The sequence below is a fragment of the Schistocerca americana genome, chromosome 1, assembly GCF_021461395.2.
Source record: "Schistocerca americana isolate TAMUIC-IGC-003095 chromosome 1, iqSchAmer2.1, whole genome shotgun sequence".
Lineage (NCBI taxonomy): Eukaryota > Metazoa > Arthropoda > Insecta > Orthoptera > Acrididae > Schistocerca > Schistocerca americana.
The window spans coordinates 741,584,484-741,598,412 of NC_060119.1; positions in this window are offsets into that span (position 1 = coordinate 741,584,484).

Genomic DNA, 13,929 nt, shown 5'->3' on the forward strand with positions numbered 1-13,929 from the left:
CACAAAGCGTTTGCCCTCAAGGGAAAGGTGCTGCAATATATGAATGTGGATGGCATTCGTCCCGGGGGGGGGGGGGGGGGGAGGGGAGGATTGGGATCAAATGAGAGCATGATAGAGCTCCCTCACAGTAAAGACGGCATTGTAGCACTCACGATTTGGAGAAGAGTATCGCCAGAGCCTCCTCCACTCGTTTCCGATGGAGGAAGGCAGGGTGATAGTGGGAAGAGTTCGAAACTTCCGCAAGATGGTGGCCCAAGGTGTTGGAGATAGCAATAGGGTCGTCTGATACGGTGAGACCGAAAATGGGGGGAATGGATCTTGGTCCCAGACAGCCGTCTGAGATTAGCCCACACGACAGAGGAAGGGGTGTAACAGTTGACAAAACTAGTGGATGAAATCCAGCTAGCTCGTTTGCTAGCCCTAAGAACGCGACGAAACTTGGCACGCATCTGTTTATAATGAATGCAGTTTGCCATCTTCGGGAGACGGTTAAAAACACGGATAGCACATGTCTGTGCACGAATTGCATCGCGGCATGCCTTAGTCCACCAAGGGACTGGGACACGACGTGATAAAGAGGAAGTGCGAGAAATGGAACGTTCTGCAGCAGTAAGGATAACGTTGATGAGATAGTCCACAACTGGGGAAATCTTCTTCTTCAAAGCCCACCAGGGAGGACTAAAGCTTCCATTCAGCCTTAGTAAGCTGTCGTTTGGGCGTGCACGCGGATGAGGTAGGAGCCAACAAACGGAGAGCACATGGGAAATGGTCGTTCGAGTAGGTGTCAGAAACAACGGATGACTGAAGACGACGGGCAAGCTGGACAGTGCAAAAGGATACGTTCAAATGGGAATAGGTGCGCGTGGAGTCGGAAAGGAAAGTGGGTGCTCCAGTGTTAAGGTAGAAGAGGTTGTTGGTTAAGAAGGTTAGCCAAGAGGCCACCTCTCTGACAGGTCCTGGGAGAACCCCAAAGGGGACGATGCACATTAAAGTCACCGAGTAGCAAAAATGGGGGAGGTAGATGCTTAATAAACTGAAGGAAGTCTGCCCTGGTGACATCGAATGACAGAGGGACATAAATGGTACAGAGGGAAAAAGTCAGGCGGGGAAGGAAAAGGCAGACTGCAACAGCTTGAAGATGGGTAGTCAAGGAGATGGGTTGACTATGAATATCATACCGTATGAGCAGCATGACGCCCCTATGGGATGGAATGCCGACCTCAGGGGTAGGTCAAAACGAAAGTAATGCGAAAGCTCAAAGCGGTCGTGGGGGCGCAATTTCGTTTCCTGAAGGCAGAGTACAAGGGTATCCTGCGATGCTAACAGCACCTGTAAATTCAATTCGTTTGACCGACGGCCACGTACGTTCCATTGGAGGACAGTCATGAGGAGGAAGAGATGTAGGGGGTGTCAACTAGGCGGCCGCCGAGTGACAGCCGGTGTAGAGTCGCTACTACATGGCACAGAAGCAGGAGGATCCTGCTCCATGGGGTCCACCGATGCATCGACTTGCTTGTGCGGTCGGTCCGTGGAGTCCAATGCTGAGAAACGGTAGATGGTGTGCACCGGCGATACGGAGACCGGCGCTAAGGGATCGCGTGACGACACCGTCGAACAGGACTTTCGAGTTGGCGAAGGAGAAGACCGTTTGCCTTTGATGGACTTCTTTAAGCCTTTCCGGTTAGAGGAAGACTCCGGTGTTGTTTGGCTGGAGGAACGGAGGAAGTCTCCACGGCAGTACTCCTTCTGTTCTTTCCTGACTACTGGTTGTGTAGCTGGTGGCTTCTCCACTTGAGGCGAGAGGTTGACGGTGTGTTATGTTACACAGCGGGACGGGGGGATGGTGATCTACCTTAACACTGGGCGATTTCAAAACCTCAGAGCTGAATTTGAGGTCGCATGTTTGAGTGGCCATGTCCTTAATGGAGCGAGGGGTAACAAAAACTATAGGTGCCAGACGGGAGAACACAGCGTTTGCGACCTACTAGGTAAGGCACTTTATCCTTTACCCGAATCTCTTGGAGAGCCCGCTTATCAATATACACGGGACAATCTCGAGAGCAGGCGGCTTGGCCGCCATTGCAGTCGATACAGCGGGGAGAAGGAGGCGAAATAGTCGCCCTCATGTGCCCCCCTGCCACATGTTACACATTGTCGACAAGACGTTCTAGTGTGGTTGAAACGATGACACTGGTAGAAGCGCATCGGGTTCTGAATGTAGGGCCGGACTGTGATAATTTCGTAGCCTGCTTTGATCTTGGACGGCAGCAACACTCTATCAAAGGTCAGGAAAAGAGTGTGGGTGGGCATTAAGGAGGAATCTATGACCTGATCAGTGAGGTAAGATTGGATTTCGGGCTCGGTTACGCCGTCGAGCAGCCTGGTGTAAATTACACCGCGGGAAGAATTCAAAGTTCTGTGGGTCTCGATACGAACAGGGTAGCCCTGGAGAAGCGAGGCAGCAAGCAGTTGTTGTGCTTGAGAATCAGAAGCAGTCTCCAAAAGCAAAGTGCCATTCCGTAAACGAGAGAAGGATTTCACAGGGCCAGCAATTGCATCAACACCTTTGTGAAAATAAATGGATTGACCGTGGCGGAGGATTGACCGTCTTCAGTATTTGAGACCATAACGAACTGTGGTACAGCGAGAAGGGTCTTCGAATTATTAGCCTCATTACGTTTACGTGTCGGAGACATTGATTCGGAAGATGATGGACTCATTGCGAGACAATCCGCCTCAACTGCAGCGTCTCCGATGGCGCGCTCCCTTCACAAGGGGGCGCACCTACCTTAGGTGAGTGTTCATACCTCAGGTCACACGTCCCGAATATCTGACAGAGAGACCAATCGGCAATTTTGGAGGGCTGCAGCTCAGGCAGTCACCCCTCCCTGGGTCTGGCCTGTACCAGGGATTACGTGCGAACTCTACCTGTCGACCTGGGGCTGGGAATTACGCGTTATCCAGTCACTTGTAACACGTCAGTCGATTGGGACGGCCTTCAGGACCGCACAGGGAGGAACCTGAAACGCCGAAGCGGAGGAACGAGATGAGAAGGGGAAGGAAGAAAGGAAAAGGGAGCGAAAAACATAGGTGAGACTGTTCTTGCGTCAGCGACAGACAGTGCGGAATATTCCCAATAATACCCAATAATACTCCCCAAGGGAGAGGGAAGGGGGGGGGGGGGGGGAAGAATAGCAAGAGGATAGACATGCAGCACGGAAAAGAAGTAACGCTGCAAAGGCTGGGGCCCCGTGGTATCCAAGCACGAACCCGCCAAAGAGTGGCGGGCCCCCTGGGGGGACAAGGATAATGGAATGTAGCTGAATTAAATAAGGTGATGCTGAAGGAATTAGATCAGAAAACGAGGCACTTAAAGTACTATATGAGTTTTGCTATTTTGGCAGCAAAATAACGATTGATGGTGAAGTGGAGAGGATATAAAATGTACAGTGACAATGCCAAGAAAAACGTTTCCGACGAACAGAAATTTATTAACATCGGATATAGACTTAAGGGTTAGGAAATCCTTACGGAAGGTATTCATATGGAGTGTAACCATTTATGAAGTGATACCAGTATGAAAAACAGAGAATATAAGCTTCTGAAATGTGATGCTACAGAAAAATGCTGAAGATTAAGTGGATAGGTGATGCAGATAATGCGGAAGTACTGAAAAGAACTGGGGAGTCAAGAAATTTGTGGCACAACCCGACCAGAAGAAGGGGTCGGTTGATAGAACACATTCTCACACATCAAAGGATCTAAAATTTAATATTGGAGTGATGGGGGAGGGGGGGGGGGGAGAATGGTAGAGGAAGACCAAGGGATGAATACAGTAAACAGATTCAGAGGGATGTAGGTTGCAGTAGTTACTATGAGATGAAGAGGCTTGCACAGGGTAGCGTAGCATGGTGAGCTGCATCAAATCAGTATTTAGACTGAAGACCACAATAACAACATCATATTCTTTCACCAGCATCAGTGTTCGCTTTTACGATGCACCCTGTGTAAACTCAGGTGAAAGTCACTGCAGTGAAGAAGTCCAGTATACAGCTAAAGGAAGACAGAAGCTGCCAAAGATACATGTATAGTTGGAATTCATAGCCTACTCGTCCATTAAGCTCGTGACAGCGTTGAAATTGATTCGGTTATGACGGTAACGCGTGGGCTTTTTGGCACTCCAGCCGCATCAATGATAGCTTTTGCTTTAAAAAAGAGAGAGAGAGAGAGAGAGAGAGAGAGAGAGAGAGAGAGAGAGGATTCCGATGGGCAGAAATGAAACGCTGTCAGATCGATTTGCAATTTAACTGCAGATAAGAGCAAAAAGCGAGGGGCGTCGCACCGCACCACAGCGACGGTCTCTGGCGGTGGCTGCGGAGATTAGGCGGCAGCAGCCAGCCAGCGGTAACCTGGTATGAATCGCCGGGTGACGCCCGCTTAAGCGTGCAGAGGCGCTCGAGGGAGCATGGCGGCCAAATAAAAGAGCCGGTGCAATAAACGCAGGCAGGGCCGGCGCTATTAAAAAGATAAAGGCCCGCCGCGTGCACTTCGGCGCCGGCAATAAAAATTAAAAACTGAAATATTGTGCGCAACTACAGTTCACAGGCTGCGCCGGTGCCTGCGCCGTGCCATCGCTTTTTGTTTTCGCTGCAGCAGGACAGAAGCGTCGCCAAGGCCGCGGTGTTCACGTCTCCAGTGCTACCACCACTGCACGCCATGTTCTGTACAAAGCGTAACTGTCCTATTGTCGCACTGTCCAGCTTTTAATGTCCTCGACTATAAACCTGGCAGACTAACGGCGAGAGGTATTAAACGGGTCTCTAGTCAGCGAATTAACCCGCTGCCGTAATTAAATTCCTGACTACTAAGAACGAATATTCGTAGATTGATCCGTCGCACATCGTAAAACCAGCATCACCGCTGTCAGCAATACTCCTCTCATGAAATATGGATACGTAGCTGTATACACGTTCGGTTCTCATTAAGTAATGCGACTCTTTTTTTGAAAGGAGGTTGTTTCTATTCAGGATTCCAATGCACCATATTACGAGGGTCACTCCAAAAGAAATGCACACTACTTTTTTTTTTAAATCCATCTTTTATTCTTCATGTTTGAAACTTTTACAGTGTGTAGATACATCCTTTAGGAACAATATTTTCATTTCTACACACAATTTCCATCCCTCTCAACTGCCTTACGCCATCTTGGAACCAGCGCCTGCAAACCCGCACGGTAAAATTCTGGACCTACCTGTTGGAGCCACTGTTTGGCAGCGTGCACAAGTGAGTCATCATCTTCAAACCTTGTTCCACGAATAGAGTCTTTCAGTTTCCCACAGGTTAGCGCTTTCCACCTCCGCACAAAACAGGCAAACAGGAAGCTGAATGTCACCTGGAATGGAAACAAGTTGGACCATACGGACAAACCAACATACCTTGGTGTCGTGCTGGATAGATCACTGACGCACAGATATCACTGTGAAAAAGCCTGCCAAAAAGTTGCTGCCAGGAACAATATTTTAAGAAAACTAACGAATAGTAAATGGGGAGCTAGTCCGACTGTATTACGAACAACTGCTCAAGCACTTTGCTTCTCCACGGCAGAATATGCATGCCCTGTATGGTCTCCATCCACACATGCCAAAAAAGTCACTACAGTTCTTAATGAAACATGCAGGCTAACAACAGGATGCATGAAACCCACTCCACTTGGGAAAATATACAAAGCAGCTGGATTCTCATCTCCTGAATCCAGAAGAATTGCGCACGAACATACAGAAAAATTTATACAGATTTTCGACGAGCGCCACCCGCTGCATGGTTCTTCATGTGGACGTAGCAGACTTAAATCCCCCAAGAGATTTCTCACTAGTGAATTGAACGAGTCTCCGAAGGACTACCTTGCCTCACGTGAAATACCCAGCGACAGTATATCAAGCTGGAAGATTTGGAGAACACTGAGCCGCATCAGAACAGGCGTAGCACCAGTTAAAGCAAACCTAGTCAAATAGGGCTTCAAGGACGAAGGAGACAACGAATGCGACTGTGGTGAAGTTCAGGATATGGAACACCTTCTACAGTGTTCCACCTGCCCCTTGACGAACTATGGCTTGAGAAGAGAGAAACATTGGACTTGGCCCGACATTGGGCTGAAAGGCTTTGAAACAAATCTCCGGATACGAAAAAGTAAAGTAAGTTCCCAAAGAGATGATAGTCACATGGGGCCAGGTCAGGACTGTAAAGCGGGTGTTTCAGTATTGTCCATCCGAGTTCTGTGATCGCTTCCATGGCTTTTTGACTGACTTGTGGCCGTACATTGTCGTGCAACAGCAAAACATCCTGCTTTTGACGATGTGGTCAAACACGACTCAGTCGAGCTTGAAGTTTCTTCAGTGTCGTCACATATGCATCACAATTTATGATGGCTCTACTTGGCATGATGTCCACAAGCAAGAGTCCTTCGGAATCGAAAACAGCGTAGCCATAACTTTTCCAGCAGAAGGTATGGTTTTGAATTTTTTTTTCTTGGGTGAATTTGTATGATGCCACTCCATTGATTGCCTCCTCGTCTCTGGTGAAAAATGATGGAGCCATGTTTCATCACCTGTCACAATTCTTCCAAGAAATTCATCTCCACCACTCTCGTACAGTTCCAAAAGTTCTCTGCATACCATTTTTCTTGTTTCCTTGTGAGACACTGTCAACATCCTGTATTACCAGCACTACTAGCAGAGACGTCCAGTTGAGCAGCCAGGTGTTTGTGATCACATCGAATGAGAGTGCCCGCACGACGCAACACTGTAGGTTTCACTGCAGTGTGCGGCCTGCCGGCACGCGGTAAATCAGACAGGCTTGCAAGAACTTGTTGCCATGGTGACAGACGACTCGGCCAACGACTCACCGAGCTTTTGTTCACTGCCAGGTCTTCGTAGACATTCTGCAAGCCCCTATAATTATCTGCGATGCTCTGACTTTCAGCCAAAAGTAACTCAGTGACATATGTCTGCTAGGAATGCACTTCCGTTACAGGCGCCGTTTCGAAGGCTGCGTATCGCTCCGCCACGTACCAGAATTTGATGAAACTGCAGTGACTGAAGTGTGAATATTCCAAGATACTCCACACTAATTCTGCATTTTTCCTCCAAAATTAGCCTAAGAAGAAAAAGTACGTTGCATTATTTATTGAACGACCCTCGCAAATCACAACATAATCTTGTAAAGGAACTGAAAATGTCAGTAATAATGTGGTTTGATTGTAAAAATTAGCAAAATGATGAGTTTATTCCCAGCTTTAACAGTGTGAAGGAATTGGATAATACATCTGAATTCACTAATTTCATTCTCCTCAGAAAGAAGAGTGCAGTTCTCATTCTTGATTCTCATCGCAAAACGTCAATGTTGCTCAGATGTTTCTTTGTTGACGTCATTCATAATTATTAGGATTTTCAATAAATGAGATCTTCAGCAACAGTGCCTGCAGAAATATTTACAGCAATAAAGAACGCTTTTTTTTTTTTGCAAACTAAATATTTCATTTTAGTTTCTTACCCAAATATGTTTCAGTAGACACACTAGGCTGATGGTTTTCATCTTATCTGAATGACAGAAAGCAATGACGAACAGTCTCATGTCAATCACGTAACAATAGGCGCTTCCAAATTGGAGCAGTTAGACACTGAGTCCCACAAGGTTCGAGATTAGCTTCTCTCTCATTTCTGGTGCAAATAAACGATGTTCTATTTACAGTTTGACAAAATGCCAATTTTGTTCTCTTTACAGATGATAGAAGTGTAAGAATAAAAGTAGTGCCAGTAAGCTTACTGAAAAATTCAGCTACTGAAATATTCATAAATATATGGAGATGACTGAAAGCAAATGGATTATCACTGAATTTTGACACGGGCGTTTAGATACGGTCCAGTGTTTCGCACAGAACCCGACACGTTTTAAAAATAGGTTTTTCATCTCATGAAATGAGAGAAGCAGATAGTGTTAAGTCCTTGGGTCTTAATTGGAAAATCTATTGCCTAGAGTTAACGAAGGACCGTATTTCTGATGTGTTTGCAATATGTGTGATTATTGTTACAGGCGATTTGAAAGTGAAGAAACTAGTTTATTCTGCATTTTCCACTCTGCTATTATTTTCTGGTGAAACTCAGTGTACAGCACGGTATTTTCAGAATACAGGAGTGTGTTTTGACAATTATGTCTGGTGCTGAATCTTGAACATCCTCCACAGACTCTCCTTAACATTCGTTATGCTGATAACTGCTTCACAACATATAGATTCATTAAAGTCGTTTGTCATTACCAATATTTCCATTTCCTTAAAAATAATGAGAAGTATAACACAACGCTAGGAACAAAAATAACTCTACAAATGCGTCATCGGGCTAACATTAGTACAGAAAAAATTAAGATACCTGGGTATATATGTATCCCGCAACCTATCAGAACACATTAATGTAATGTAAATAATGTGCTGGAGTTTAAGCCTGAATTAAGGAACTTTCTGTTGGTCATCTCCTTAAAGCCCGCTGAAGAGTGTCTTCACAGAAATACTTACATTCACTATTGAAATCGGTAATATATAGTTTATAATTACAATTAGCACTGTGATAAAGTAATGTAGTACTTTTACTGTACTACATTTAAATTAAATAAAATGAACATCTTTGACTTCTTTTCATATCCTAGAGGACACACCTCGTGAGACTGGTCTCTGTTTCTTACCACACTTACTATTTTGTTCGGTTGCAGAAACCACCTCCTTACCAGAACGGAACAACCTTTACAGCTCAGTGAATGTTTATATCGACATATTAACTTCTTTGATACATTTAACGTTTAATGACATTGGATGTATGTGACAACGGGACAGTCATACAATAATACAAAGACTTTTTTACGGGTCCCAATGGTGGGTTGGGTAGGAATGGTTGTAGCTGTAACTCAAAAGGGCTGTTTCCGTTGAGCCACAAAGGAGAGCTTCACTCCCTTACGACACTATTCTTCATGTAGGACAACCTTGAGGGGTGCTGCATCAGCGCTCGTGGAGAACTCTAGAAATGAAGACAAGGATGGGGGTGGAGGCTATGTCGGAGGTACTTGAAATGAAAATCACCGTAATATATATAATGTTGTGAGCGGATTTTGAGGCTGAAGACAACAACTCGGGTCTATAATTAACCTTTCTATTAACCACGTTAACCTGGAGGCAACATCGTAATAATAACTAGACTCAAGCGATCTTACCAACAGCAGCAGTGCTAGGGCTGTATTGTAGTCAGTGTCTTGAACCAGTTTGGAACGTGATAGAAGTCCACTCAGAGACGAATAGACCTGCAAGTACGTGCTTCTACGTGGAACAGTTGTGTCGTTCGTGCTTAAGGTACACGTTTTCCGGATTGCTACATTTGTCGCCCTTGCGATATGTTTAAGAGGGTTTTCGTTTCTGACTCTTGTTCGTTCCCTTGGCTGCTGAGTATTAGGGAAACAAGCAGTGGTTTTAACTGCAACTGTAACACTGCGGAACGTTCTACGCCCTTAGTCGTTACTAGGCCAGTGTCCTAACAGTAAAGCATTCATTTTGTGTAGGAAGTCCGATACTAGCTACTGTGAAAGTGTAAAACAACCTCGAATTCTTTCTGCGTTAAATAAAATAAATGCTACTTAACGCCTTAATGTAATTATAAACTTCTTATTTATTCATCAGTGTCCAACCAAAAGCAGTCTCAGAAAATTCCCAATGGTCGACAGTTTTTTTCCCTAGTTACTTTCGACTACCGTTTGCAAGAAAGAGCGTATTGCTAATATCCATTTCCAGTACTGGACTGCGAATTTGATAACATATACTATTCGATGCAAAAGGCAATGCAAAATATATTAGTTAATATTTATGCAATACCTTTTCAATTAGATTGAAACTTATTTTGTTTGGGATGTCCTTGTAACAGCAGTCATTTAAATACTATAGGCTAACGATACCGTACGACTGGCAAGCCAATAAAAAAATAGAGAAACATCTGTACCTCATACAGCAACGAACTAAATTTTTAAGGTTGTGTTGGAATCTGAGAATGATATCTAACTTCAACAATCTAAACCCCTGTAATGAACAGAACCACTGAAATGAGTAAGAGTTTCATGGATTCGTGAACAGTTTGCAAAAAAGGGCGCTGTACTCGGTGCTCAGGAGGAATTTGGAAGACCTCGCATAAAAACCTCTGTCTCCTAGATTATGGGTTTGTTGGAACGTTTCTCACACTCTGTGAAAATGCCCCAACGACATAGATAGACGCATCACAGATACACCACAAGTGAGTGATGTATGTGAAAAAGTTAGACTAAAATATAGTTTCTGAAAATGGTCAGCAGGTTTTTCAGTTGTCGCAGGGGCAACAGTCTAGACGACTGACCGACATGGTTTATAACGTTAACCAACATGGCCTAAATATGTCGGTACTGCGAACGGCAACAAGCACGCAGAAACTGAAGCCGTTATACAAGGTGATTCAGATAAGTCAGAACTCATAAATCATCATTTACCATATTCTTTGTCAATATACACTCCTGGAAATGGAAAAAAGAACACATTGACACCGGTGTGTCAGACCCACCATACTTGCTCCGGACACTGCGAGAGGGCTGTACAAGCAATTATCACACGCACGGCACAGCGGACACACCAGGAACCGCGGTGTTGGCCGTCGAATGGCGCTAGCTGCGCAGCATTTGTGCACCGCCGCCGTCAGTGTCAGCCAGTTTGCCGTGGCATACGGAGCTCCATCGCAGTCTTTAACACTGGTAGCATGCCGCGACAGCGTGGACGTGAACCGTATGTGGAGTTGACGGAGTTTGAGCGAGGGCTTATAGTGGGCATGCGGGAGGGCGGGTGGACGTACCGCCGAATTGCTCAACACGTGGGGCGTGAGGTCTCCACAGTACATCGATGTTGTCGCCAGTGGTCGGCGGAAGGTGCACGTGCCCGTCGACCTGGGACCGGACCGCAGCGACGCACGGATGCACGCCAAGACCGTAGGATCCTACGCAGTGCCGTAGGGGACCGCACCGCCACTTCCCAGCAAATTAGGGACACTGTTGCTCCTGGGGTATCGGCGAGGGCCATTCGCAACCGTCTCCATGAAGCTGGGCTACGGTCCCGCACACCGTTAGGCCGTCTTCCGCTCACGCCCCAACATCGTGCAGCCCGCCTCCAGTGGTGTCGCGACTGGCGTGAATGGAGGGACGAATGGAGACGTGTCGTCTTCAGCGATGAGAGTCGCTTCTGCCTTGGTGGCAATGATGGTCGTATGCGTGTTTCGCGCCGTGCAGGTGAGCGCCACAATCAGGACTGCATACGACCGAGGCACACAGGGCCAACACCCGGCATCATGGTGTGAGGAGCGATCTCCTACACTGGCCGTACACCACTGGTGATCGTCGAGGGGACACTGAATAGTGCACGGTACATCCTAACCGTCATCGAACCCATCGTTCTACCATTCCTAGACCGGCAAGGGAACTTGCTGTTCCAACAGGACAATGCACGTCCGCATGTATCCCGTGCCACCCAACGTGCTCTAGAAGGTGTAAGTCAACTACCCTGGCCAGCAAGATCTCCGGATCTGTCCCCCATTGAGCATGTTTGGGACTGGATGAAGCGTCGTCTCACGCAGTCTGCACGTCCAGCACGAACGCTGGTCCAACTGAGGCGCCAGGTGGAAATGGCATGGCAAGCCGTTCCACAGGACTACATCCAGCATCTCTACGATCGTCTCCATGGGAGAATAGCAGCCTGCATTGCTGCGAAAGGTGGATATACACTGTACTAGTGCCGACATTGTGCATGCTCTGTTGCCTGTGTCTATGTGCCTGTGGTTCTGTCAGTGTGATCATGTGATGTATCTGACCCCAGGAATGTGTCAATAAAGTTTCCCCTACCTGGGACAATGAATTCACGGTGGTCTTATTTCAATTTCCAGGAGTGTAATTTAGTACATTTAAATACATTTATAAAATATGCTGAAACTGTCATCCGTTTTGTACTGAGCATATATAGACTCGACGGCACATGTTTGTAGATACTTATCTCAGTAAGTCGACTGTTACTTCCTCTAAAGCAGCGGTAATGTTGTCCTTTAAATCCTCCAGCGTTCTCCTTGAGATCACCCTACGAATAACGCCCAAAGCATCACCTTCGTATCATTGGAGGCGTGACATGTTGTACCATCATCTTGAACCCAGAAATAGTGTTCGCTCGCTTCAAGCAAGGCTATGGATTGATTTATGATATATTCATAAGCAACTGGAGTTAAAGGTGTTGGTCCCAACAATTCGCTGCCTAGATATGACACACCGCACTCCAATTTTTGTGAGGATTATTGACAGCCCAAATACGAGTGTTCTGGCTCTTAACATTTCCATTAAAGTGGAACCATGTGTCGTCACTGGAAAACATACTGCCAACATTATTAGTCACTTCGTTAGAAGTGAATCTCTTAAACCACTGACAACAGGCGCCATACTTCTCTTAGTCCAAGGGACGTAGTTCTTAAACTATTCGACGTCGGTATGGCCGCAACGTCAGACGTTTAGAGGTCCTGTGGCTGGTTTATTGAGATTCTCTAAGCTGCCGAGACAACAGGCAAGGTGATTTTAAGAGAGGCTGCAGCAGAGATGCTGATCATGCTCCGTAAATAAGGATGTTAACAGCGGCTTCGAAACCAGTCATTAACACGTCGTATTTCACACAAAACCTTTCACAGTGTCCTAAACTGTATTTTTACCTGAAACAGGGACGTCAGGGAACTTATCGTGAAATAAGTCCATTCACAGGTTGTAACATAATACCGCGAAGGAAGTTTCCAATAATGCGACATTCTGCTGTTATGTGGAGCATCGAGATGGCCCGAGTAGCCACCACCTAACAGCGGGGACACCAGCGCGTGTGTGTAGAGTAGGGAAAGGGTGCATTACTACACAACGTTTCCCAAGGTCAACGATATGAACAACAATCTAACAATCAACAACGCAGAGAAAACATTATTACTTTTAAAAACCTTTTCCAAGGATATGTAGCTCCACAGTATGGTTTTACGATTATCGAATACGTTTGCGTAAAATGAGAGAGAGGATCAGAATAGAAAAGAGGATAGGGGAAAGCTAGTTACAATGCGAATCAGTCATGTGAGCGCAGGACCAAATGCTGGTAATGCAAGAGTAAGTCTAACTGTTAACAAGAAAATAGAAATACGAGTAAAGAAAATAGAAATACGATTAACCTACTATTAAAAGCCTAATGAACGCATTATCATTGCCATGATAGACATGAAACCAGCACCTACCGTCGAATTACAGTTTTGTATGCCAACTAACTTCTCTGATGATGAAGAGATGGAATGTATGACCAGATAAAATAAATTATTGAGATAGTTAAAGGAGATAAATATTTTATTGTAATGGCGGGCTGGAATTAGATAGTAGGAAATGGAAGAGATGCAAACTCAGTAGCGGTTGGAAAACGTGGGTCGACGGAAAGTAATGAGAGCCGCCTGGTAGAGTTTACTCATCACTATCACTAGATTTAAGAAACTTGTAAAACGGTTCTATACGTGCAAGACACCTGCGGACACTGGAGGGTTTCAGATTGATTACATAACAGAAAGGTAGATATTTCGAAACCAGATATTAAACCGTAAGACATTTCCAGGTGAGACGTGAACTCTGATTCTGCATATTAAAGTTGATTAAATTTCAGAAAGGCGGAAAGTATAAGAGGTGGAACCTCGATAAAATGAAATGACCGGTGGTTGTCGAGAGTCTCTATAGAAGCATTACTGAAATCTAGAAATTCAAAAAGGGGCACTAGGCAACTATTGGCCGTAACAGGAGAAAGGAATACAAAAGTAGGCCAATGGATAGCTTTGA